The sequence below is a fragment of the Microtus pennsylvanicus genome, chromosome 2 (assembly GCF_037038515.1).
Source record: "Microtus pennsylvanicus isolate mMicPen1 chromosome 2, mMicPen1.hap1, whole genome shotgun sequence".
In the NCBI taxonomy this organism is placed as follows: domain Eukaryota; kingdom Metazoa; phylum Chordata; class Mammalia; order Rodentia; family Cricetidae; genus Microtus; species Microtus pennsylvanicus.
The window spans coordinates 2552097-2578675 of record NC_134580.1 but is presented as its reverse complement, the minus strand read 5'-3'; the positions used below and the strand labels follow the sequence as shown (position 1 = coordinate 2578675).

Below are 26579 nucleotides of genomic sequence, written 5' to 3'. Positions count from 1 at the left end.
AATCTTTTTTTTTTTAAGTGAAAAGCAAAGGAGATTTATTCAATGTGACCACACCAAGATGAGGAATAAAGAGATCTCAAGCCCATCTTCAGGGTCTGATCAGGAGATTAGGGCTGAGATAGAGACAAGAAGTGTGCACAGCTCAACCGTCCTAGCCAAGGTGTGGTCCTGCCGGTCACCCCTGGCCTGAGCTTCAGCCTTTCCCGGCAAGTTGTTTGATAAGCTATGAATCTCATTCCAGGAAACAAACGCCCCCTCTGGCTAGCATTAGGCTCCAGTCTTTTCCTTCTTCAGCGCAGACACCCAGCGAAATTCTAGTTTCTTGGGATACATTGTTTCAGTAGCCAAAGGGAGGACCTTCTTTCTTCTGAGGACTTTTACACTCATGCCCCGCCCCAGTCTTTCAAAGCTCTCCCTATACAGCGCAGGCTTGCCCATGATTTTCAGCTATCCGCTTGCTGCTTCTGCTTTCTAAATGCTAGCATACAGGTGTACATCCCCATACTCTATTAAGACTCTGGCCCCTGGGTTCCATAGTCAAGGGCTGTACTCAGGCTATACCTGTGGAGCCAAGGCCTGCAGCAGAGAGCCCCTGGACTGCAAAAACACTCATTGGCTTTTTCTAGAAGTTTGCCAATCCCTGAAGAGCAGATACTGATGGGTGGGAAACTGAGGCGCAAAGAATTTTAAAAAGTCAGCTGGGGCCCTGGATATTTTCTGTGCCACTAACCTGTAGGTACCGTGGTGCTCATCTTCAAGATCCAGGGTCTAATTCTGTTGCCAGGCTGGTCTGAAACTTACTATGTAGTTCAGGATGGCCTCAAACTTGTGGCAATTACCCTGCCTCAACCTCCTCAGTGCTGCAATTACAGGCATACAGCACTCACCCCACCAAACTTTCCTTCATTTAAAGAAATTATTTATTTATTTTTATTTTAGGTACATTGTGTGTTTTCCCTGCATGTATATCTGTGTAAGTCTTGGATTTCCTCAAACTGGAGTTATAAACTGTTGTGAGCTGCCATATAGTTGCTAGGAATTGAACCCAGGTCCTTTGGAAGAGCAGTCAATGTTCTTTAATTGCTGAGTCATCTTTCCAACTTCAGGACACCCCCCTTTCTTCTTTCTTTCTTTCGTTTTTTTTGTTTGTTTGTTTGTTTGTTTGTTTTTTTCAAGATAGTATTTTACTGTGTATTCCTGGCTGTCTTGGAACTCATCCTGTAGACCAGGCTGGCTTTGAACTCACAGAAATCCTCCTGTCTCTGCCTCCTAAATGTTGGGGTTAAAGGCGTGCATCACCACTGCCCGGGCAGACCTCCCCTTTTTATGAGGACACAGCCCGCAGGGATTAGGTCTCAGCTTATCAAACTCATGCCACTTGACTCTGTCTTAAACCAGATCACCCTCTGGTCCTAGGGGTTAGGGGTCCCACATATGCCCATTGGGTCACAATTCAATCCATGACACCATCTCTGCCCCTAACTGCCGACTGGAGTGACCTAGCAAATCTGTAAGAAGGCCAAGTCCCCATCAGGACCTAGAGAGGCTGCATTTACTTGGGAAGATAGCAGTTCAGAAGGAGGTGGAGCCTAGCCTGGTGGGGTGAATTAAGTTCACAAGGGTGCTTGTTAGAGCCAAATTTCAAAACCCTGGCCCTTGCAACAGCCTCCTTGTCCTCTTCCTCCTCCCCAGTCATCGGCTGTAGACACCCACGGGTGTATCGATGTTTCTTCTCCAGGCCCCACCTTGCCCTGCTGTGGCCCTGGCATCTTCCAGCTAGGCTGCCCAACCTGGGGGCAAGTTTGTTTGTCTTCAGCTCTTTGTCATCTCAGCAGTGACCACGGGAAGGAGGGAGAAGAGGCACTGAGCCCAGGGTGAGGCCCCGTGAAACACCCTCTCATCCCTTAACAGCATGGCTCTGCCGAGCTGTGCAGGAGCAGACAAGTTTAGGAAGAGCCTCACTAACACTTAGGAAAGTTCTGCAGGGTCCTCTCTGCTGAAGAGACGCAGTAGGCTCAGAGAGGGCAAGGCCAGGCACAGCTGGCCTGACCGAAGTTTAGCCACATCGCCCATGGTCTCACATCTAAGTCCTTCCTATAGAGTCACATGACCCAGGCAAGCGTCTCCAGTGAGGCCCTCTGCAAGCATGACTCCTCTCCTGCCCTGGAATCTTGGAAGTAGCAGGAAAAGCCATTATAAATGAACATGGAGAGAGAGGTGAGCGTGGAGAGGAGGAGTGGGGAGCCCCATCAGCCTCCTGAACTCCACTTCCCAGGGAGCTACATGTTTGATCTTTTGGCCATCGGTCTCATTTCTCAGCTAAGGAAGCTGAGGCACAGGGTGCTCCATGTCACTCTTAGCAGCAGCCAAGGACCACCGTTGAGGGAAGTCCTACGCATTCTTCCACTCTCTGGCCCCTACCTCTTCATCCACACATTGGGCAATTCCTGCTTCTACCGCCCCATATCCTGGGGTCATTGCAGGGTCTGAGGAACCCACAGGAGTGGACCCTCTCTATTGTGGGCCCTTTCCACCATCTCCATCACCAACTGTGCCATAGGAGTCAGGACCAGTTGTGTGGCTGTGTTCCATTGTTTTCCATTGGTCACTGAGGGCATCCCTCTGGCTGGCCAGGGCATAACACCCAGTTTTTCCATCTGCTTCACAGGCCTTGGGGAGTTGTGGTCTTTGGGATAAACAGTTTGTGTCCTAACCCTACTCTTGCTCGCTCGCTCTCTCAACTGCTTCTCTTTACCAGGGAGGTCCTGGGAAATAAGCTCCCCACCTCTCCATGGTCTCATCAATGGCACTGTTGTCCCATTGTACAGGTGAGAAAACTGAGGCTCAGGCAGGTGAAGAGCCATAGCCAGAATGAACATGTCCCCTTTTGACAGAGTTCCAAGAGCTACAGGGATCATAAGTAAACTCAGTCAGCAGGCAGAAGCCCCATCAGGTAGCCCCAGCATTGCCACCAGCTTTGGGGTCAGATAAATGTTTGGGGATCCCAGAATGAGAGACAAGCAGGCTCCTCACCTTAGGGCACCTAAGACTGGGGGCCAAGAGACTGACAGTACTCTGTAGAGTTACCAGGGGAGAAGGCATTCAAAAAAGATAATACTAGGAGGCCCAAAGAGATGATTCAGTGGTTAAGAGCATTGGCTGTTCTTCCTGAGGACCAGGGTTCAGTTCCCAGGACCCACACGGCAGCTTCCAACTATCTGTAACTCAAGTTCCAGTGCATCTGACTCCCTCACACAGACATACATGCTGGCCAAACACCAATGAATGTAATAAAAATTTTAAAAAGATAACTTCAGCTCTTGAGGGCCCCCCTAGGACCCAGGCAGGAGTACCCTGTGCCTGCAGCTCCCATGACACTCTGAGGTGCAGAGTGGCTTCTCAGAAGACTTGAGCAACAGAAGGTGCATCCGAGAACAGGGACGGGAAGAGCAAGGAAGACAGACTGTGCCGGCTCTCAGAGCAGCCCAGGTGCTGAGTGGGGAAATCCCAGAGCCTCCTACCTAGTGAATGGAACGGGATGTACAGAAGTGTGTGTGCATTTGTGTGCATGTGTGCATGCGCATGTGCACCTGTGCATCTAAGGGCAGTGGAGGTATGGATGTGTTTGCAAATCCCAGTCTGACACCCAAAGGGGCCCCTCACTTCATAAACTGCAAGTCTCACTTTGACATCAGAGAATCAAATGCTATACAGTTGTCTATGTCAATGCTATAGCCATAGTCATGGGGAAACTGAGGCAGGGAGTAAGGAAGTGGGTTGTCTGACATCACAGCTCAGATAAGGAAAGTGACTGAGTGACCCCCACCCCATATTGAAGTAAGGGGTAGCTTGGGTGCAGCCTTAGTGTAGGCCTGGGATGTGAGCTGTCATGCCAGGGTGGTACTGGGCCTGCACTCAGAAAAGAGTCCAGAATCCCTCTTGGCTTTTGTGAGGAATGTGTGTTGCCTGATGCTGTTGGTGTGGAAGCCAGGGTCCTGGCTTCATGTGATTTACCCTAACCCAATTGGAAAGCCCCCTTCCTTGCGGCACACCTTCCTCAAAGCCATCGGTGGCCACACACTTATTCTAACACTTTGGAGCCCAGGCTTTGTCAGGAGAGAGTGAGACTTTCTTCTTTCACCTTGGTGCTCCCCAGAAATGAAGGAGGGTGTTCCAAGGGCCTGAGCCCCTATGGCGGGGCTGCTAGCCCAGCAGCCAAAGTTTTTGCTCTTAGAGAGAGTAGTAAGGAGGGTGTAGCTGCGGGCTCCTCAGGCGTGGGGTGCTGAACCAACCCAGCAGGTTGGGTGAGAACTAGGTGGGCCTCCTTCCGTCTCTGTACCCCACCCTTTAGGATGAGGATGACCCTGAGGACAGCCTAGGGTAATGAACAGAGAGACCTTCCAGTTGTGTATGCCTTCATGGGTAGCCAGCAGGAGATCTTAGGATGGTCCAATCCCTCATGGAAAGTGTGTGGAGTATCCCAAGGGAACTGGCCAAGAGGGCAATGACCCAGGATTGGGAGGGAAGGTTTCCAACAGGGTCAGGACCTTGTTCACTGTGTTTGAAAAAGATGATTCCAGTCTGGTGTGATGACACATGCCTATAATCCCAGCACTTGAAGGCAGAGGCAAAAGGATCAGGAATTTAAGGCCAGTTATATACTGAGTTCCATCCAGGACAGCCTGGGCTACACAAGGCAAACAAACAATCTCAAAACAAACAAATGAAACAAACCTTCCAAAAGTTCTGCAAAGGCAGGCCTGGAAATGGCCAGGCTATATGGTAATGACAGTAGGCCACGGTCCTACCACAATGTCCTTTGGGGTAGCTACTCATCCAGTCCCTGAACATGTATACCCTGCAGAGGACCAAAGGAATGTGGAGACAGGATTGCAGGGCTATAGGGGCATAGTCAAGTGTTCAAGGACAGGGGCAAGCTGAGAGCGACCCTCACGCGTGCAGCTTTTGGCCTTTTTCCTTCCAGTCTTTCTCTGCCTCGCTGGTGTTGCTGCTGTCACCTCCACCCACCCCTCCCCTGCTCTGGCCCCTCCTACTACTTCCACTCCTTTCTCTCCTATTGTCTGTTGCTTCGGTCTCACCCACCGTGGACAGCCTCCGGGGCAGGGAGTGCCCACCAGCTGCTAAAGGAGTCACCGTCAATTGCTGAGGAAAGCAGGGTGCTCATGCTAATGAAGCCAGAAGGAACCCCACTGAGCACTGAGAGTCATCATAGACCACCACCACCACCACCCTAGGGCCCTGCTGCTCTGCTGCTCCAGCCTCTGAGTCATTGCTGGAGCAGTGCCCCCTGCTGGATGCCCCTTTCATCCACCTAGTACAATGAGGCACAATGAAGAAGCCCACAGAGCCTCCTGCAGAACCTTCCTGGGTCCTTAGGAGTAAGTAGTTTCCAGGCCTCCTTGAGCTCCTCAGTTGTCTTTGTGGGGCTCACAGGGGTGACCCCCACCCCCGCCTTGCAGCTGAGAGGCCACCTCAATCTTAGCTGTAGCTACATGGCATTTGAGTCTTTGGCACCCAGTACAGAGACTGGCAGAGCAGATAACTCTCTGGTAAAAGAGAAAGAAAAATGGAGGCTGTGTGGGCTGGCACATAAATGTAACCCCAGCACTTGGCAGCCTGAGTTAAATAGAAAAACCTTGTCTCAGGGCAGGGAAGGGTAGGGTAGAGTAAGGCAAAATGAAGTCCATCTGTTCAAATAAAGGAGGCCACTCTGTCCTGAGGCCACCTTAGGGTTTAACTGTAACTTCAGCTCCATGTTGATCCCTATAGTTAGCCACAGACTAAGCCACGATCCCACTCACAAACTAGTCATAATCCCGGGAACAGCATGAGCGCTAACCTACACGGGACTTTGAATGCTAGTCACAGCCTATACCTGGTCACACACTGAGCCCTGAGCTTATACTGCCCTACACTGAGTTTTGTTTTGTATTTTCTCTCTCTCCATTTATTTAGTTTTATTTTTATATGTATGTGTGAGTGCCTGTTGGAGTGTTTGCACATCACACGTGTGTCTGGTGACCAAGGAGGCCAGAAGGCATTGGATCTGCTGGAACTGCAGTTACAGGCGGTTGTAAGCAGCTAAATGGGTACTGGAAACTGAACTCAAGTCCTCTTCAAACAGTAAACGTTCTTAACCTCTGGGCCCTCTCTTTAGTCCCTGTGGGAATATTTTGGGTTTTGTTTGTTTTGTTTTTTTTGAGATGGATCTCCAGTAGCTCAGTTTGGCCTGAAACTCGTTATGTAGCCGAGGGTGAACTTGAGATCCTCCTGCCTCTCCCTCCCAAATGCAGGGATTGTGTCACCATGGCCAATGCTATACTGAGCCCTGACCCTGGTCACAAGCTAAGCCCGGATCTTGGTCACACTCATATACTGAGCTCTGACCCTGATCTGCTCTAAGCCCTCTTTGCTTCCTCTCAGACAGAGCCCCAATTCTCGTCACATTCTGAGAGCTGCCCTTGGTTAGATGTGCATCCCAAACCCGGCACACCTCAGACCCTGCTGCTTTGCTGCATCGGTGCTGGCTCTGGCTTGACGGAGCCCTGGCCTGTTTTTCACCCTGTGGTGCCCGGCCCTGTTTACTGGTTGCTTTGCTGACTGCCCTGCACTCCCTCTCCAGGCAGCCTGGAGGAAAGACTCTTGCTTAGCTCAGTCCCAGGCTCCCGCCCTGCCCAAACCAGAGGTGCTTGGGAGTTGTTTCCCAGACTGCAGATTAGGGAGGGCTAAACCATCCCACTCGCTGGCAGCCTGCAACCCAGGAGGTCTCAAAGTTTCTTTCCACCTCCAGCATGGTATCCAAGGGGTGTCCCTGGGAACGTGCCCAAACCCTTAAAGCTCCTTGGAGCTGAAGTAGCTCCATAGACACCATGGACAACAGGACTGGCGCAGCCAGCCTGTCAGGGCAGCCCTTCTGCAATCACCATTTTTGGCTCTAGACTTCAAGCACTCCTGACAACTTCTCTGGACCCCAGCCTCGGGGTCAGACAGTACTAACCCTGCCACAAGCAACCATCTACGAGAGCTACCGCCCTGGCTTTAGAACAGCTGCCCCCACCCAAAGGTAGTGGCCTTTGAGTTTAGCCTTGTCTTCTCCCACTTCCTTCTTTATTTTATTTAATTGTTTTGAGGAAGTGTCTCACTTTATAAGCCAGGTTAGCTTGAAACTCTCTCTGTAACCGAGGCTGCCTTTGAACTTAGCAATCCTCGTGCCTCAGCCTCCCCAGAGCTGCTCCCCCACTTCCTTCTCTGTTACATCTTATGTAGTTGGTGCAGGATCACGCCCCAGTGTGTGCGGAAATCACAGGACCACTTACAGGAGTCAGCTCTTTCCTTCCACGTGGGGCCCAGAGGTGGAACTCAGGGTGTCCGTCTTGGTGGCAAGTGCCTTCCCCACTGACCCATCCTGTCAACTCCCAAGTCCCTTTTTAGAAAAAAGGAAATCACCATTTTCTGTGTTCTCGTGGGGGTACTGTGTCCCACATGTCCTGCCAGAGCCCAGCATCGAATGAGGCACGCTTCACCCCACACTTGCCATGTGGGATAACGAGGAAACCGAGTCTGCAGTAGGCTTGTAACCGCTTACTGAGGCCAGAGCCACTCCACTGCTTTCTACGCTAGCCCTACCCCGTTTGCCTTCCAGGGGGCATTCTCCAGTCCCCAGCCTGAAGGACTGCTTGTTTGTTTTGTTTCAAAAATATTTTTCCTATCTTCATTTTATTATAATTAAAGATTTATTTATTTTAATTGTAAATGTGTGTGTGTGTGCCTGTAAGTAAGGTGCATTACTTGTATCTGTGGAGGCTAGGAGAGGGCATTAGATCCCCTGGAACTGTTGGTGGTGATTGTGAGCTACCGAGAAGCAAACCCAGGTCCTCTGCCAGAGCAGTAAATACTTTTAACTGTTGAGCCCTCTACCCAGTCTCTATATTTTAATTTAATTTATTATTGTGGTGGTTTGAATAGGAATGGCCCCCCCACAGGCTCATATAGTTGAATGCTTGGTCTTTAGGGAGTGGTACTGCTTGACAGGGATTAGGACAGTGGTTCTCAACCGTTCTAATGCTGTGACAAGCCTTCAATACAGTTCCTCATGTTGTAGTAAATCTCAGCCACAAAATAATTTTTATTGCTACTATATAATTGTAATTTTGCTACTGTTTTTTAATTATAATTGTAAATATATGTTTTTCTGATGGTCTTAGTTGGCCCTGCGAAAGGGCCTTTTGTCCCCAAAGAGGTCATGACCCACAGGTTGAGAACCACTGGATTAGGAGGCGTGGCCTTGTTGGAGGAAGTGTGTCACCAGGGGTGGGCTTTGGGATTTCAAATGCTCAAGTCAGCCCCAGTTAAATGCTTTCCTTTTTAAGAGTCGCTGTGACTGTGGAATCTCTCCACAGCAATAGAATGCTGACTAAGACAATTATTTTCCTTGAGACAGGATCTCATGTGTCTGTTCTGGCCCCAAACTTGTTACATAGCCAAGGATGACCTTGAATTTTGATCTTTCTGTCTCTGATCTGCCTCTACTTCTGGGATCCCATCATCAAAGGTGACAGGTATGTCACCAAGATGCCACCAGATTGATATTACCCTGGGAATTAAACCTCATGCAGGCCAGGCAAGCACTCTGCCCACTCACCTTATCCCCAGGCTTTGATTTTAATTTTTGAGACAGATTATCATGTAGCCCAGGCTAGCTTCAAACTTGTTAGGTCTCAAACTCAGGGCAAATGACTACCTGGTGTGCCTCTTTAACATATCGAAGTGGAAGCTGGCTGTCAGATTCTCGCCATTGCAAATACCAGCCACAGAGTCATCAAGGCTGGCACACCCGGCCCCCTACCCCAAACCTCTCCAGGCCCTGAGCTTTGCTTGCCTTCTCCCCCCCCCCCCCCCCCGCCAGACCCCCTCTATTTCTCTTCCCTGTATAGCTCAGCCATTTTGACTAAGAGTCTGTTGGTCTCTCCGTCCTCTCTGCGCTCTCTCTCTCTCTCTCTCTCTCTCTCTCTCTCTCTCTCTCTCTCTCTCTCTCTCTTTTCCTCTCTTGCCCCCACTGCTGGCCCGATTCTTGTCTGGACCGTTTCAGATGCCTCTGCCTGTTTTCTCCCTCATATCTACAATAGACCTTCTCCTCAGCCCTATCTTGAAGCAGTCATAGCCTCATTTTTTTTCCATTCAAAACTTACTATGTAGCTGAGGATGACCTTGAGCTCCTGACCCTCCTGACTCTCCCTTCCAAGTGTGAGGATTACAGCACGCCCTGCTTCTCAAGAACTTTTTGAAATGAAACATGAGGGCCTGTGTCCCTCCTGTACTCAGACGCCCCCAGCACTCTCTGCTCAATAGCTTAGAGGCTTGCTAGCAACCTTTCCCTACCTTGGAGTGTTTTGCAGTCAGGGTCTGACAACCCATGGGCTCTTTCATTCTCTCGCTCCTTTCTCACCTATGAACTGCATGCTGGGTACAGGCTGGGCATCAGGGACTGGGGACAATGGGTTGACTGGAGCCCACCTTCTTCATCCTCAAGTTAGTTTAGGGCAGGTGAACAGAAAGGGGGAGAGAGGCCAGGAGTGGGCTGAGGGGTGTGGGAACGGAGGACAGTCTGTTCAGAAACTACTAAGCTTCGTTCTGGGATAGGTGCGCTCTTCCCTCTGGTCCTTTCCTTCCTCAGGTTGTTCTTTAAAGCATCCTTGGGGAGAGGGGGAGAGAGGGAGAGAGGCTCACTATCCATAGAACTTACTCTTATTTGGGGTGGGGGATCAAGACAGGGTTTCCCCAAGTACCCCTAACTTTCCTGGAACTTGCTCTGTAGACCAAGCTGGCTTTGAACTCACAGAGATCCTCAGGCCTCTGCCTCCAGAGTGCTGGGATTAAAGGTGTGCGCTACCACTACCCAGCTGCATTTACTCTTCTTTATTTTCTCCACCAGTTTCTCACTTTCTGCCTCAATGGCCATTGGGCTTCCTACCCCATTGTCTGTTCCCAGGGGGTTGCAGGCCCCAGGGGGGCCTGGTTTGTTTGGCTGTTGCCACTTCTTTCTGTGAGCCTCTGTTCTTCCTATTGAATGAGCAAGCTCCTTTCTTATTGAAGGAGCAGCCCTTTGTGTCCTGGGCTACTAGCTATTGATGCTAGAATGCCCTGGAGGTTGTGGGAGCTTGGATGCTGCCATCTGGGAATTGAGAAGAGCTGACTCCCCTGGGAATGCTCTGAAGCCTGCCTGCAGAGAGGAAAAGAGAACATCTTGGGAAGTATAAATTGGTCTTCTCATAATCAAGTCATAATCAAAACTGAATCTGGGCTATCTTTCTTTTCTTTCTTCCTTTCTTTTAATCAAGTTTGTGTGTGGGGGCAGGTGTCAGAGAACAACCTCTGCTGTCAGTCCTTCCATCTTGTTTGAGACAGGGCCTCTTATTGTTTGTCTCTGATATACCAGGCCAACTGAGCCATGGACTTCTAGGGAGTCTCTCTCTCTCTCTCTCTCTCTCTCTCTCTCTCTCTCTCTCTCTCTCTCTCTCTCTCTCTCTCTCTCTCTCTCCTTGATGCAAGAATGCTAGGATTGCAGATGCCATGTAACACGGATTCTGAAGTAGGGTTTGTCTTGTTTTATCTACCCACCTTTCTGAGGGGTCTCATGCAGCAAAGGCTGGCCTAGAGCTTACCATGTAGTTAAGGATGAACCTGAATTTGTAATCCTCCTGCTTCTGTCTTCCATGTTGGGATTGTATGCTCATGCAACCACCCCTAGTGTTATGCAGTGGTAGGTACTGACCCAGGGCTCCAGATGCTGTGCACACAAGGCAAGCATCTCCTAGCTGAACTAATGCCTCAATTCCTCCCGTCATGTTTTGAGAAAAGGTCTTACTATTCAGATTAGGCTGGCATCAAACATGCTGTGTAACCATGGACTTAAATTCAAGATCTTCTTCCTACTGCTTCTCAAGTGCTGGGAGTATAAGCATGTGCTATACCATTCTTGGCTCATTTGTTCATTTACACACACACACACACACACACGCACACACACGCACACACACACACGACAGAGGACAACTTTAGGGAGTCAGTTTCCTCCTTCCACTATGTGGGTCCCAGAAATCAAATGCATGCTGTCAGGTTTGGTGGGACACTCAACTATCTCACTGGTCCTCAGCTTTCTGTTTGCTGAATGCTAAGGGAGGCAGGGCTTACTGTCAGCTCCAGTGAGCTGAGAAGGCTGCCTGCAAGATACACTGGGCAGGCTGGCCCAAGGAAAGCAAGGGCCAGAGGATTTTGAGAGTGAAGGTGGAAGGGAGGAGAGCCAGCCCAAAGGGATGAGGGGCTGATCCTAAGAGATGGATGCCTAGCTGAAAACAGTGGCCCCAAAGGGAGGAGCACCCTGGGGACTACGGTGTCTTGTTGATCTAGTCAGTGGGGCGGTCCCATACGTAACCTGCCTTCACCCTTCATTCTTAGAGCTGTGCCAGGGGCCTCGCCCTGCCACCCGCCGTGGGAGGCTCCTCTCCAGGTCACCCTGGTCATTTGGTTCATGGCTATGGCTCAGCTGAACTGAAGTGACTCTTCCCTTGCCCCTTGGTCATCTAGACAAGTGGCCTAGATATGCGGTGCTGCGGCCCCCTCCCCCACAGGCCCGGAAGCTGCTTGCAAGAGACAGTCTTCATGGGTTCAGGTCCCTGCTTAGCCACTTGCTCACTGTGTGATCCCAGGCCTGATACCTCAGCTGTCTCTCTTTCCTCTTCTACAGAGAGGATGCTAACTGCGCTCAGTACAGGACTGCCAAGTGTGTGAGGCAGCATGTTCTGTTTTGTTCTGAGACAGTGTCTTAGCCTCCAACTCAGGATCCTCCTGCTCCTGTCTATGAGTGCTAGGATGTCAGGCCTGTGCCACCATGCCTGGCTTGTGAGGTGGCTTTGATCACACAGGACTTGAACTGTTTGCTTGGTTTTTGGGTTTTCTCTGTGTAGCCCTGGCTGTCCTGGAACTCGCTCTGTAGACCAAACTGGCCTTAAACTCACAGAGATCTGCCTCCTTCTGCCTCCTGAGTGCTGGGATTAAAGGCGTGTGCCACTTTGCCCTGATGACCCTAAACTCTTAATCCTCCTGCTTCTACTCCTCCAGTACTGAGATTACAATTGAACACAATACACCTATCTTTTTGTTGTTGTTTTTGCCATTTGTTTTTCGCTATATAGCCCAAGATAGCCTCAAACTTTCACGGACCCTCGTGCCTCGCCTCCCTTTCAAGTACTAGAATTACAGATACACTCCATCATGTCTGGTTTATCCTAGGGATCTTCCAATGCTGTTGCTGTCCTGCCCTGTGCCTCAGTGGGTCCTTCACAGTCATTTCCGTGTGTCCTCACCACAGAGTTGGGGCTATGGGGACAGATTCTCTTCACAGATGAGGAAACAGGCTTGGGGAAGGACTCACCTGCTATGCAGAGACAGCTGAAGAACTTTGAACTTCCAAGGAGATGTACTTACATGGGAAGCCATGTGACCATCAGGTGTCCATATGACCTGGGTCACCCTGGAAATTGTGTGACTGACTATACCCAACTTGGCCCCTTGACCTTGAAAGAATCTGTGGACTCTAACAGTCTCTGTTTCATGGCCGATTCTGGAACCGAAAGTTTTGATGTGGATCTGTGCCCAAGCCCGAGGCCTTTTTAATTAAGGCTCCTCATTGCCCGCCCAGACTCTTGGATTGATGGCCTGCAAGATTTCAGGTCCTACTGTGGGAGGCTAGGGCTCTTCGACTTGCTGGAGGGAGATCCAGGCTAGAGAGGGTAGGCTCACTCATCCCAAGGAGTTTCCTTACTCTGTGGGGCTCCCATCCACTTCATTCCCGGTGGGGCTTATAGCAGTGGGGAAGGGACTTCCGCAGGGTACGTGGCATGAAGGGCATTTAAGCGGAGCTAGCTGGGGAGAGGGGTTTGGGGCACTCTAGACACAGCTGGACAGTCTCAGAGTGGAGAGATGAGTGTGGCCCAAAGAGGTTGCTCAGGAGCTTTGGCACTTTATAAGCATGCTAATCGTGACAATGAGCAACTGGAAAATAGGAATTTTTAAAGGCGTTCGCTGTTGTTGTTTTTTAATGTATACTGGGCATGGTGCTGCATGTCTGCTATGATCTTGGCACTCGGGAAACAGGCTGGAGTATCAGGAATTCAATGCCATCCTGGGTTACATGGTGAGCTTGAGGCCATTCCGGGCTACAAGAAGCCCTGTCTCAAAACAAGAAAAAGCAAAACAATTGTTTCAGCAAAGGTGATTACCCAGGGAATGTTCTGTTGGGACACAGCCTTTCCCTTCCTCTTTTGAGTCGCCTGTCCCAAGCCTAGCAGGAAGGCTGCAGTCCCCAGAGTGAATTTGCTTTGGGATGGAAGGGATTTGGCAAGGTAGGAAGGGGCCCCGATTAATAAGTGGGTGTGTTTGTCGCTACTGTTGTTCTTGTTGTTGTTGTTGTTTTGTTTAGTTGTCTGTTTCGTGACAGAGTCTCACGACGTGGCCCAGACTGGCCTCCTACTCTTGATCCTGCAGCCTCAGCCTCAAGCCTCCAGGTGCCAGGATTACAGGCGTGTACCTCCACACCCAGCTCGGTGTTGAATTTTAATCACAGTACAATCTGAGCCATCCCAATTTATACAGGGCTTCAGTGCACGTCACCTCCCTCCCTTCCCAGGAACCTACAAGTACAAGGTTATCACTGATCAATCTGACATTTTCATGGCTGCAGAGAGGCAAGAACACTCCCAGAAGAGTTCAGAGGTGACTTTAGAGAGTAGGACAGCCAGCCATATGAAGAGTCAAAGAGGGGGTCCAGGGGAGGAGAGATGGGACAGACCCTTAGGAGTGTCTTAGATGCACATAGGATCTATACCTCCTAACAGCCCTTCATCTCTTCCCTTGGGGTTACCTCCTCCCCTCAACCCTCACCTCTTCCAGCAAGCAGAGAGGATGCTCAGGTTAGACATGTTCCCTCCCCACTTTAGCTCCTTTGTCTGTGAAATGGGATCATCATACCCATGCTTAAAGTATAGAGTATTAAGGGCAGGGTGTGGATAGATATGAGTGGGCTGAGTTCATCTCCTTCTCTGCTGCCTATATCTTGGGCTGCATCGAGCACTGTCCACCCCTCTGTTGTGGTCCAGCAGGTTTGCTGTGCATTCCACAGGTGGGAGTCCCACTTTTCTCAGCTCAGCATGAGGAGCAGGTCCGGGAAGACCACCAGTCTGGAGCTGTCTTGGGGCAGCCTGTCATGCATTGATGCAGGGTGGGGTGCAGACATCTACCCTGAAAGGGCCATCATGCTCCATGTGTAAGACACAGAGATGGACAGGAAAGGAAAGATTCCTAACAGCAATAAGCAGCATCCTCCCTTCCTTCATCTGCCATCTTGCTTACCTGATACCTAGCCAGATATGCCCCAGGGGTGAGTCTTGGCCATGTCATCTATGGCTGTACAGTGGCAGGTACAGCCTCTTGTGCCCCAACCTTCTTGTCTCAGGGAAGCGCACACACACACACACACACACACACACACACACACACAGCCCCAAATGAAAGGAATGTAGAGGGTCTCCACAGCTGAGATGGGATGACATTCAGACAGCAACAAAGCCTTCGCGGTACTCCAGGCTCCTAAGCAGCTGGGAGATCAGAGTGCTTTACACACAGGGACTCAGGATTTGCTTTATAGTTTGTGGTAGCCTTGTTTTTAAAGAGCAAACAAAAAACAAACAAAAAACTACCGAGCATCTGGGGCTCAGTGGTTCAGAGCAGGCACTGCTCTTTCGGAGAACTGGAGTTCAGTCCCCAGCACCTGCATTAGGTGTGTGGCTCATAACCACTTGCAACTCTGGCAGAATCAGAAACTTGCCCTTTCGGCTAGGCTGGCAGACTGGGGAGCTCTGGAGCAGCTTGCTTCTGCTCTTTGGTGCTGGGGTTACAGCCTGTGGAGCTGTGTTAGGCTGTGTGTGTGTGTGTATTCATCTGCCATCTTGCTTACCTGACATCTAACCAGATGTGTCCCAAGAGTATGCATATATGTTTTTAAAATTGAGCCCCAAGTTCTCTGAAAGAGCTGCCAGGGATCTTAACCTCTGAGCCATCTCTCCAGTCCTATGTGTCAGGCTTTTTAAAATGTAGGTACTAAGAATTCAAACTTGGGTCCTCACGCTTGTAAAGCAAGTGCTCTTAATGCTTGCACCGTTTCCCTAGTCCCTCTCTAGCCTTTTATCTGATAGCTTCATCTCGTTCTCCACTACAGAACTAAACTCCTGAGCTATTTCCACACCTCGGGCTTAGAAACTACCTCCCCAAATTCCACTTAATCAAGCACTGATTTCCTCTTTGCAACTTTCGTCAGACAGAGTCTTGCCACAGAGTCCAGGATGGCTTTCAACTTGGGACAATACTCCTGCCCCTGCGTCCTAAGTGTTAGGGTCCTAGGCATGTACCTCCACACCCAGTTTAAGCATGAATGTTCACGCATGCAGTCGTTTATTCTTTGTGAGATGTTTGCTGAGGGCGGGCAAGATGGCTCAGCCAGTAGAGACGTATTTGCTGAGTGCCTGCAGCAGCTCAGCTCTTCTGCTGGGCTCTCAGCGGTGGCTGCTAATGCTCGCTCATCTGTACGTGGCATCCTTAGGGAGAGGAGTTCCCGGCTCTGAGTAGCGGAGTCCAGTGTGGCTAGAGGACATGGTTCCCGTGCACTCCCTATCTGCTTGCTGATAAATGAAGGTGAAAAAAGATCAATAAATATCATCAGTTAGTGAATAATTAAACAAGGTCCTAAGCTGGTTCTTGGTACTTCGACCTCTATTGTCTTTTTCAAAGGCATCATTTTTTTTTAATTTTTTTTTTCAAAGCTGGATGTGATGGTACATACCAGAAGAGTAAGATCATCCTTGGATACAGGGGGAGTTTGAGGCCAGCCTGGGCTGATGAGACCCTATTTCAAACAGCAACAAAATGAAAGATACGCACCCCCCCATTGTTTGATTTTTTTTCAAAACAGGGTTTCTCTGTAACTTTGGAGCCTGTCCTGGGACTAGCTCTTGTAGCCCAGGCTGGCCTCAAACTCACAGAGATCCACCTGCCTCTGCCTCCTAAATACTGGGATTAAAGACATGCGCCACCACTGCCTGGCTGAAAGATACCTTTTTAGTGGGTGTAGCAGTGTCTGCCAGCGATCCCATAACATAACCTGGGAAACAGAGGCAAGAGCCTCAGGAGTTCAAGGTTATTCTTAGCTACACAGTGAGTTGCAGGCTAGCCTGCTCTACATGAAACTCTGTTTCAAACTTTTATTATTTTTTTAACCCCAATGACAACAAAGAACAATATTTTAAAGAAAAGATTTATTATTTTAAATTATGTGTATGTTTACGTACCCTAGTACAGGTGCCTGGGAAGGCCAGAGGTGTTGGACCTTCCTGCGACTGTAGTTACAGAGAGGCATCATGTATTGATGGGGTTGCTGGCAACCAAACTCGAGTCTTCTGCAAGAGCGGCGTGCACTCGTAACTGTGGAGCCATCTCTCCAGTCCTCATACCATGAACTATGTCTTAGTGGCGTGCTCATTTCCAGGTGAGGACTCAGGTGAAACAAGGCTCAGATGGAATTGCAAGTCAAGTATCAACCAGGGTGGAGCAGGTAAGAGACTTGCTGACAATCCTATTGTGTTCTTGGAGACCCTCAAAGGGCTAGAAAGACGGTGCACCAGCAAAAAACACACACTGCTCCAGCAGAGGATTTAGCACCCATGTCAGCAGCTCACACCCACCTGCAACTCTTCTTCAGCTTCAGCTCTTGTAGCCTCTGTGGGCACCAGCACTCACATGCACACACGCCCACACGGAAACATACGTGCACACAGATTTTTTTTAAAAAATCCTCAAAAAATAAAATCCTCAAAACACAACAAAGCAGCCACACAACATTAACAACAAAATGTCAACAGGGGAGGCATGCCCTCACTGATGGTCACCCACGAGTCACCCACCATTGGAGAAACTGTCACAGACTGAATACACTGTATACCAAGCACCCAAACAAGGAACCTGAAGCACCAGCAGGCGCTGGACTCACCCGCCATACCCACTTCCTGGTCCCAGCACCCTCCCTCAAGCTTAGTCACCATCCTGACTCCTTAATCCGGCTACAGATATCTACAACTCTATATAAGCATGAGGCAGAGATTTCTGTGTAGCTCTGGTTGTCCTGGAACTCACTCTGTAGACCAGGGCGACCTGACTTTGAACTCAGAGAGCCTCCTGCTTCTACCTCCCCAGTGCTGGGATCAAAGGTGTGCATCACTATCACCTAAGTAATATTACAGCTAAATTTCTTGTCCCCATAAGACAGATTCCTGTGTAGTCACAGCTAGCCTGGAACTCCCAATGCCACACAGATCTTCCAAGTACTGGGAAAATGGAAGTGGAACATTGTACCCCCCCCCCCCCTTTTTTTGAGGCAAGTAGCACACAAAGTGACCTGTTACTCGCTAACTAACTTAAGCTGGCTTTGAACTTCTGAGAATCCTGACACTGATGGGAGCCTAGCTCTGGTCTAACTTCTTTCGCTCAAAGCCGTTTGTAAGAGTCACCCATATTTACTGAGCAGTGATGGCATATGCCTTTAATCCCAGCACTCGGGAGGCAGAAGCTGGCGAATCTCTGTGAGTTCGAGGCCAGCCTGGTCTATAAAGTGAGTTCTAGGACAGCCAGAGCTGTTACACAGAGAAACCCTGTCTTGAAAAACTAAAAAAAAGTCACTCATATTTATCTTCTGTAGTTATAATTTTTTTAAATTTATTTATTCTTATTTTATGTATATCAGTGTTTTGCCTGCATGTTCGTCTGTGTGAAGATGTCAGACCTTGGCATTATGGTTGGTAGCTGCCATGTGGGTGCTAGGAATTGAACTTAGGTCCTCTGGAAAAGCAATTGGTGCTCTTAACTGCTGAGCCATCTCTCCAGTCCCTGTAGTTGAAAATTGTTTACTGTCAATCCAATGAGTGTCTATGTCACAATTTATATAACCCTTCAATATCGACACATTATCACAGGACTGATTCCAGCTTGAGGCCACGCTAAACATCGCTGCTAAGAACAGTGGAAGCACTGGGCATTGAGTCCTTTAAAGTAGATTTCCAGGATGCATGGTGTGCTGACAATCAGGAGGCAGAGGCAGGCAGATCTCTGAGTTTGAGGCCAGCCTGGTCTACGGAGTGAATTCAAGGCCATTCAGAGCTACGGAGTGAAATCCTGTCTAAAAACAGCCAAGTGAACCAGAAACAAAGAAAAAAGCAGATATCCCTGTGGTGGTGAGTCTTGCAGTTGCTCCCTTTCTTGCCAACACTTGGCATTGTCGGATTTTCCCATTTTATCTGTTCTGGAGACTGACCAGGACACTTTGTAAATTCCTCCCAAGTTTTTCAGATAGATCATAAGATTTCTGGTTTACAGATGAAGACACAGGGCCCTGAGAGGTCACTTAAACCTTGGCATAGGCTTAGGGCTGGGTTGCCAGCAGGGCATCACCCATCATTTCTTGTATCTGTCCAGCCCCCTTCTGGACCTGGGCTCTCAGCACTGGGAGAGATCAGTTCTGTGACCCAGGTGTGGGTGGCTTGGGCATTCACGGCTCAGCGGATGTTCGAAGAGCTTCAGAAATGAGAGATGACCAGAGAGGGCAATGGATGAGAAGGAGTAAGGATGGGGGAGTTACAGGCAACCAGTTTGCGCCCAAGAGGGGTGCAGCTCTGTTGGCGGAAGGTGAGCACAGCGCGTTACACAGCTGCGGCCTGGAGAGCTTGAGGGTGTCTGGCAGGAAAGCCAGGCGAGGGCGGCGGAACACACAGCCGCCTCCAGAGCCCACTACCAGGCCCTGGGCGGGGCTCGGCCGGAGGGGCGGGGCTTTCTCAAGGGGCGGGGCCACTGACTGCTTCCGACCAATGGAAGTGAGCGACTCAGGCTCCGCCCTCCTACCCTACTGCATAGTCATGAGGCGCAGGCCGGCGCTGCGTCAGCGGAAGCGGCGCGCAGCGGCTGTTTCCGACCTGATAAAGCGGCGTTGTCCCCGCGCGCTGGCCGCAGCCTCTCAGCGCTCCCTCAGTGCCCGAGTCTCTGACTGACGGACCCGCCCGGCCGGCCGCCGCCGAGGGCGCAGCCGCCGCCCGGACGCCCCGCCGCCGCCCCGGTGCGCCCGGGGCCCCGCACCCCAGCCGCCAGCTAGCCCCACCAGCCCCGCGGCCCCGGCCGGAGGAGACAGGTGAGCGGCCGCACCTGCCGCCCCGCCCCCTCCGCGCGGCCCGGGCCTCGAACCGGCGGCCCGACCGACCCCGCGTCTTTCCCCCGCCCCCACCCGGCCGCTGCGCTGCAGCCCGCACCTGCCCTTGCTCGTCCGCATCTTCGGCCCCGCGGCTGCGGTGTCTGCCTCCTAGCGCACCGGCCCGGGGCCACCCTGGCGCTGGGTGCGCACCTTCCTCTGCCCAACCCTTGCTAACTTCTGGGAGTTCACCGGCTCTGGGCCCACTACCTTGAAATGCTTCTGGGCCACCGCTCTCTATCCTTGTCCCCCAACATACATTGCTTGCAGCGCTGCTAGCCGGTGGCCTGACCCTCTTGCGGCCACCTTTATTTCCCGAAGCCCACCTCGTTCCTGGAGAAGACGGGAGGGAGCACTACGCTCCAGGTGCAGAGCCTCGGATTTGGAGAAGCCCCCATCCCTCTCCCATCTTCCTCAAGTCCCTTGAGCTTAACCCATTCCTCTCCAAGGTGTGCTGCGCTAGATGGGCGCCCGGCGAGCACACTCCTGCGGAGGGCTTTTCCAGGGGAGGTATGTGCAAGTTGGGGAGCACAGCCTGCTGGTTAGTTATTTGTAATAACCTTAGAAGGTGGGGTCAGCCACGGGTGGGTAGAGGCGCTAGGTCCCCTGGGGAGTCTGGGTCTTTTGCTTTACCCTGTGGGATACTGATGGAGTGTGGCTTCAACTTCTGCCTCAGTCTCCCCTTCTGGTACCCTAGCTGACCACACACTGGGGTTTGCAGCTTCTTGTTACTGGGGTGTTCAAAGACGCGTGCCTGGCAAACAGAATTTGTAAAGATGAGCGATTGAAGCAGTCGTTTCTAGTGGTCTTGTAGGCCCCCAAAACTCAAGAGAGTGGGCCACAATACATCTGGGTGTCTGCCCCCCCCCCCCCCCCACGGTGAAGTGTGTTCCCAGCACATTCCCTGCAGCTGGCTCCACTGACTGCTGACAGGTAGGGTGTGGTGGAGTCTTTCCTCTGTTATTTTTCCTCGTAGTAAGAAAGCGTTAGTAAAAAGCTGCAGGGGTGCCTTACTGATTCAGGGTGACAAATGGCTGGTCACTGGAACTGGGAACCTCCGCCAGCCTTGGAACAAATGTGAACAGCACCCTCAATTTGCTGCTTCGATCCAAATCCTGCATGAGAAGAGCAAGTTGATGAGGGCTTTGCAGAGATATTTTGCACAAGCTGCTGGGGGGCGGGGGGGGGGGGGTGAGGGGGAAGGCAGTGACCGTGGCCTGAAGCTGTGTGGGCTCCAGGTGGGAAGAGACCCAAACATGATGAGGAAATCAAGTGCTTTGGGGGAGGGATGGGGGAAGTAGGTCATCTGCAAATCCTACACTTCAGGAATATTTGTGCTGATTGTTTTTGTGACGGATGCTGAAAAGTTGTTCCTTTGAAGGGTTTGAACCGCCTGTTAGGTGTATGTGGGGGTGATTTATTTGGGAGACATCCCTACCACAATCCCTGGGCCTGTGGAGGGAGGCTGCCCAGGGCCAGCACCCAGTGCTGTGGAGGATTCACTGGCTTCTCTTGCAGAGATGCTGTGTGCTGCAGCTTTGCCCCTTGTCGCATCGTGAAAGCAGATCAGAGATTGGACTGGGTGATCTCCAAGGTAGCTCGCTTTTAACACCCTGCAACTTTGCTTATTGGAGAGGAGGGAGTGGGGGAAGGGCTGAGGGAGCTGTAAACGGTTCTTGCCCTTCTCTGTCTGCCCTGCAAGAGCTGCAGGGGAGGAGGGGGCTGTGATGCTGCAGCTCCTGGTCTCCTGTGCAGGAAAGGAGCGGCGAAAGGTATTTGAGCTGGTGTTTAGGGGGTGCTGAATTGATTTCATCTGTGTTATCCAGAAGGCAGACGGGAGGATTGAACAGGGTGGTGTTAGGGTCTAGGATGCCTCTGTTGCCCTGCCCTATGCCTTCTCACTGTCTGGAGGACCGTGGTGCCCCAGCTTTGGGTAGCCAGCAAGGGGTGGTTTGTGACAGCTTTGTGGCCTGGTGTTGAATAAGCATGACTGGTGATCATTGTAGGTGGCAGACAACCCCAAATTGCTAGTGCCCTCCTGAGGAACACCCCTGGCAGAAATGTGCCTGTAATTTGTGGAACCAGAATGTGCTAGAAGCTGTGTTCTTGTTAAGGGTGGGTGAAGATGCTGCTCTATTGCTCGCCTCCTGTGGTTCCCTAGATTTTTTTTTTAATCATAATGTAATTATGTCGACAAGGGTGCACTTAGTAATATGCCATTAGAGACTCGACTGCAGGCCAGGCGACACGAATGCTCATTGGCGTCCAGTGAAGGAGCAGTAGTGGGGACAACCTCATGCATGAGGAGCCATCTTGGGGTGGAAGACCCCATAAGCCAGAGTCTACAGAGGACTCAGCTGAAGCACCTCCCCCACCAGCTCCCAGACAAGCTCCTCTTGTTTGCATTAGCGTAACTGCTCCACCAAAGTCAATGAACAAGGATCTTTTTAAATGGGAACTTTCAAAACGTGCCTCGGGTGCCCCCCCTCCCCCCACTATCAAGTTCTGGGGCCTGTGAGTCTCCTTTCAGAGAAACTTGAGGCCTCTTCCATGTTGGTGGAAAGGACAGTCCTGTTCCCAGCCTGAGGAACCTGGTCATTCTCATGACATGTACCTTTTATGTGAAGGCTGGAGTGTGCCTGGGGTTTTTTATTGTTTGTGTATGTTTGGGATTTTTTATTTTTTAAAGACTGGGTTTGCAGCTGAGACTAGCCTTGGACTCCTGATATTCCTGCCTCTATCTACCTCCCAGGTGCCTCCTCCTGACAGGTGCTGGAATTACAGTTGGGTACCTTCATGCCTGGCTCTGTGAGGTAGGCAGTTTTAAGAATGAAACACTAGCACATCTCAAGGTCCAAATCAGGAGCAGAAGGAGACGGAGCACGAGCAAGGAACTCAGGACCGCGAGGGGTGCACCCACACACTGAGACAATGGGGATGTTCTATCGGGAACTCACCAAGGCCAGCTGGCCTGGGTCTGAAAAAGCATGGGATAAAACCAGACTTGCTGAACATAGCGGACAATGAGGACTACTGAGAACTCAAGAACAATGGCAATGGGTTTTTGATCCTACTGCACGTACTGGCTTTGGGGGAGCCTAGGCAGTTTGGATGCTCACCTTAGGAGACCTGGATAGAGGTGGGCGGTCCTTGGGCTTCGCACAGGTCAGGGAACCCTGATTGCTCTTCGAGCAGATGAGGGAGGGTGACTTGATCGGGCGAGGGGGAGGGAAATGGGAGGCGGTTGCGGGGAGGAGGCAGAAATCCTTAATAAATAAATTAATTAAAAAAAAAAAGATTAAAAAAAAAAGAAACACTAGCACAGGAAGACTGATGCAGCAGGACTGAAAGTTCAAGGCTAGTCTGGCACACATAGGGAGATCCGTCTTTTTTCATTTTTAATATTTATTTTTATTATTTTAAGTTGCCTGTGTGTGTGTGTGTGTGTTGTCGTCTTTGTGTGGGTATGTATATGAGAGTATAGGTGCCTGCATCCCCCTTGGAGCTGGAGCTTCAGGTAGTTGTAAGCTGTCTGATGTGGATGCTGAGAATCAGAACTTGGGTCCTCTGGAAGAGCAATACCTGGTCTTAACCACTGAGTCGTCTTTCTAGCCTGAGGCCCTATTTTTAAAAAAAATAATGAACTGGGCAGACTCAGCAGGCATAGCCTACTTGTGTGTTTTAGTTTATCACTGTTAGCTTTCCTCTTGCTCCTTTTCAAGGGGCCACTCTGTTCACAGGTAGCCCCTTGAGAGCAGTGGTCAGCCTTGTATCTTTCTTGGAGGGCGAGGATGTTAGTGCCTCAGAATGTCAGGCAGTCGTTGTGGTATGGCTGAGTGTTTCTGTCTCCAGTGATGGAGTTGCTGGACTGCTGAGAGCTGTGGTGAAGGACCCAAAGCCTGAGTCTGGAGAGAGGATAGTTCCAAGTTCCCTGTAGCTCAGCTCCTGCTTGGGTGTGGTTGTTATTTGTTTTTATTTATAATTTTTTATGTGTATGAATGTTTTGCCTGCATATATGTTTACTATATGTTTGCTACATGTATGCCTGGTGTCCAAAGAGGTTGGAAGAGGATCTCCTGGGGCTGGAGTTACAGAAGTTTCTGAGCCACCAGGTGGGTACTGGGAATTGAACCCAGATCCTCTGTAAGAGCAACAAGTGCTCAAACCACTGAGTCAGCTCTCCAGCCTATTTAGTGGTTGTTGCTTTTTTGACATAGCATCTCAGATAGCTCTTGATTGCCTTGAATTCACTGTGAGCCAAGGATAATTTCTGATCCTCCTCCCTCTACCCTACAACTGTTGGGGTTCCCAGCATGAGCTGCCATGCCTGGCTTGGGTTTCTTTTGAAAAGGGGCTAACACTCTCATTCTCTTGTTCATCCTTATTTTGGGCTAGATGTAGCCTCCAAGCACTGGGGTCTGAGGGTGCCAGAATGACCACAAGTAGAACCCAGAACCCTCATGTTTCCTGGGATCTGCTTTACCTTTTTTGTTTGTTTGGTTGGTTTTTTGTTTGTTTTTTCAAGACAGGGTTTTTCTGTGGATCCATGGTTGTCTTGGAACTCACTATGTAGACTAGGCTGGCCTCGAACTCACAGAGATTCACCTGCCTCTGCCTCCCTAGTACTGGGTTTAAAGTACACCAACTTTACCTTTTTGATCCTTAAGCTTGGCTTCCTTGCCTCTTCAGGCCTGGGAGACATTGTACAGACTAGGCCTCCTTGTCTTTAGCTGAACCCCCACATCTATGGAAAGATCTGCTCAGCTGGGTAGTTGGGTTGGGCAGGGTGCAAGTAAGGTGCCTTCTACTCTGGGATACTACATGACCAACAGATCCCACATGGCCAACCCCCGGCTTGAGTTTTTGTAGTTGTGTCTCTTGAACTTGCAGAACTTGGTTTGCCACCACATCCCCCGGTTTCAAACATGGGAAAGTCTTGAGTAAGAAAAGCCACACTTTGAACTACAAGATGAGGCATTGAGACATTGAGGTAGGCATGCATTTGGCTCTGTGTAGTGGTCACTGTACTTTGTGTACAAGTCTCACTGCATAATTTTAAGCAGTCACTTAGATGTTGTAAGCCAAAATATAATAAATAGCTCTGTGTTGCCAACAACTTAGTCATCATTTGAGGGAAGTGCAACCAATCAACAGTGTATGATTTTTGGTTTTGAGTAAGGAAAGTATTTTTCCATCAATTTAGGAGATTGAATTCTTGGCCTGCAGTGTGGTTCTCACACTCCACCACTGTAATACACCTGTAACTGCCCATCAGCTGTGGGGTGTGGTGTTTACATGCGTGTTCGTGTGTGTGCGTGTGTGTACAAGGCCAGAAACTGGGTATCTTCCTTTATGGATCTCTACCTTCATTTTGAATCAAGGATCTCTTACCACACCTGGGGGTTGGCCAGCGAGTTCCAGGCATCCTCTTGCCTCTACCTTCCCACCCCATTGCTGGGGTAAAAGGTATGTGCCACCATGCCTAGCCCTCCATCTGTTTTTAAAAAGCTGTTTTTGTGTGTCTGTACATTAAGGAGAGACACATACAACCAAGTAAATGTGGGGGTCAGAGAACTACTTTGATGTTGGTTCTCTCCTACTTTGTAGCTTGCCAGGCTCACATGGCAAGTGCCTTTATCTACTGAGCCATCTCATTGGCCTTCCACGTATTGATTTACTTATTCATTCATTTATTTACTTTTTAAAATGTATTTATTTTTATTTTATGTGCATTAGTGTTTTGCCATAGGTGTCAGGTCCCCTGGAACTGTAGTTACAGACAGTTCTGAGCTGCCATGTGAGTGCTGGGAATTGAATCTGGGTCCTCTGGAAGAGCAGTCAGTATTCTTAACCACTGAGCCATCTCTCCAGGCCCCATTTATTTACATTTGAGGGCAGGGTTTGACATCTATATTAGAGGTAAAATCACTTGTATTGGACAAGGCTGGGCAGGGCATCCCACACTTGTAATCCCAGTGCTCAAGAAACCGAGGCAGAGGATTGCCCAAAATTTGAGTCCAGTCTGGGCCACATAATGAATTCTAGACTAACCTGGGGCAAAGACCAATCCTTTCTCAGGGGGAAAAATAAGTATAAAGCCAGGCATAGTGATACATCCCTGTAATCCTAGCACTCAGGATGCTGAGTCAGGAGCGTCAAAGCTGAGCATAGGAAAGACTAACTTAGAATGCCAGAAGAAACCCTTATCGTAGTGGGTTGAATTTCCTTAAGAGAGATGTTTTCCAAGGTTTTGCACAAGTGCTTCATACTATAGCTTTGAAAAACTATGGGCACATTCAAAATTATGGATACATCTAAACCTTTTTGTCCCTTTGTTTTATCTTTTTGAGACAAGGTTTTACTGTGTGAACTCTATAGACCAGGCTGGCCTCGGTCTCACGGAGATCCACCTGCCTCTGCCTCCTGAGTGCTGAGATTAAAGACTTGGGCCAGGCCACCACTGTCCAGCTCCAATTTTGAATAGCTTTAAAAGATGTCATTTGCAGTATATTGTAGTCATTTAAAAGTAAAATCCAATGTCATGCACTTTGGTGATGTCATTCCTGTCATCAGTGCCCCTTAAAAGAACAAGAACAAATTGTTTTTAATAATGTGAAAGTCACACCGCCGCTGATGGCGGTGATCCATTTCCCCCTGTGAAATTTGGTTTGAATGTAACTTACCTTTATACCGGAGAGTCTTTTTATTGGTGACATTTTTTCTTTCCTGTGACAGAAGTATGAGGAAATTGCAATTCAAAACATTTCTGTAATCTTTAAGCTGTGTCAGTTCAGCCCAGAAAAGTGGTTTGACTTTGTAATTACTGTCTTGGTCACAGAGTTGGTCACAGAACCACAACTCATCCTCAGGCCTAGTGAGGGTTATAGCATATGTCTTAGAAAGCCATGGAATCAGAGTGGCTTAGTGGTGGACCTTTTAAGGTGCCTGCCTCAGGGAAAGGACTTACTGAACTGTCTCTGGGACTTGTGCTGCTGGAGCATTCTATGAGAACAGCCCCCCCCCCCCCCTTTAAGACAGGTTCACTACATTAGTGCACTTGCTGGCCTGGAACTTGCAGCAGTCCTCCTCCAGGTGCTGGGCTTACAGCATGAACACTGTCTGACAGCCGCCTTTTTGTTTGGGTGTGGAAGGAGCACGAAGGTGACCTTGGGGCTTCTCTGGCAGTTAGTTTCAGGAGATACTTTGTGGAGACTGTACCTGG

General features: G+C 49.9%; 1 protein-coding gene across 3 annotated transcripts in view; it reads left to right on the top strand.

The window, feature by feature from the left end:
* The first annotated feature begins 19063 nt into the window (after positions 1 to 19063).
* Slc45a4 (solute carrier family 45 member 4) overlaps positions 19064 to 26579 on the top strand; it is a 71801-nt gene continuing 64285 nt past the window's right edge. Inside the window, exon 1 of one of the 3 annotated variants that reach the window (XM_075959495.1) lies at positions 19064 to 19300. The gene's annotated coding sequence lies outside the window, so the exon portion shown is untranslated. Of the gene's footprint in view, positions 19301 to 19325; positions 19878 to 26579 lie in introns of those variants that run through there. The other 2 variants (XM_075959494.1, XM_075959496.1) reach the window with 2 other exon arrangements.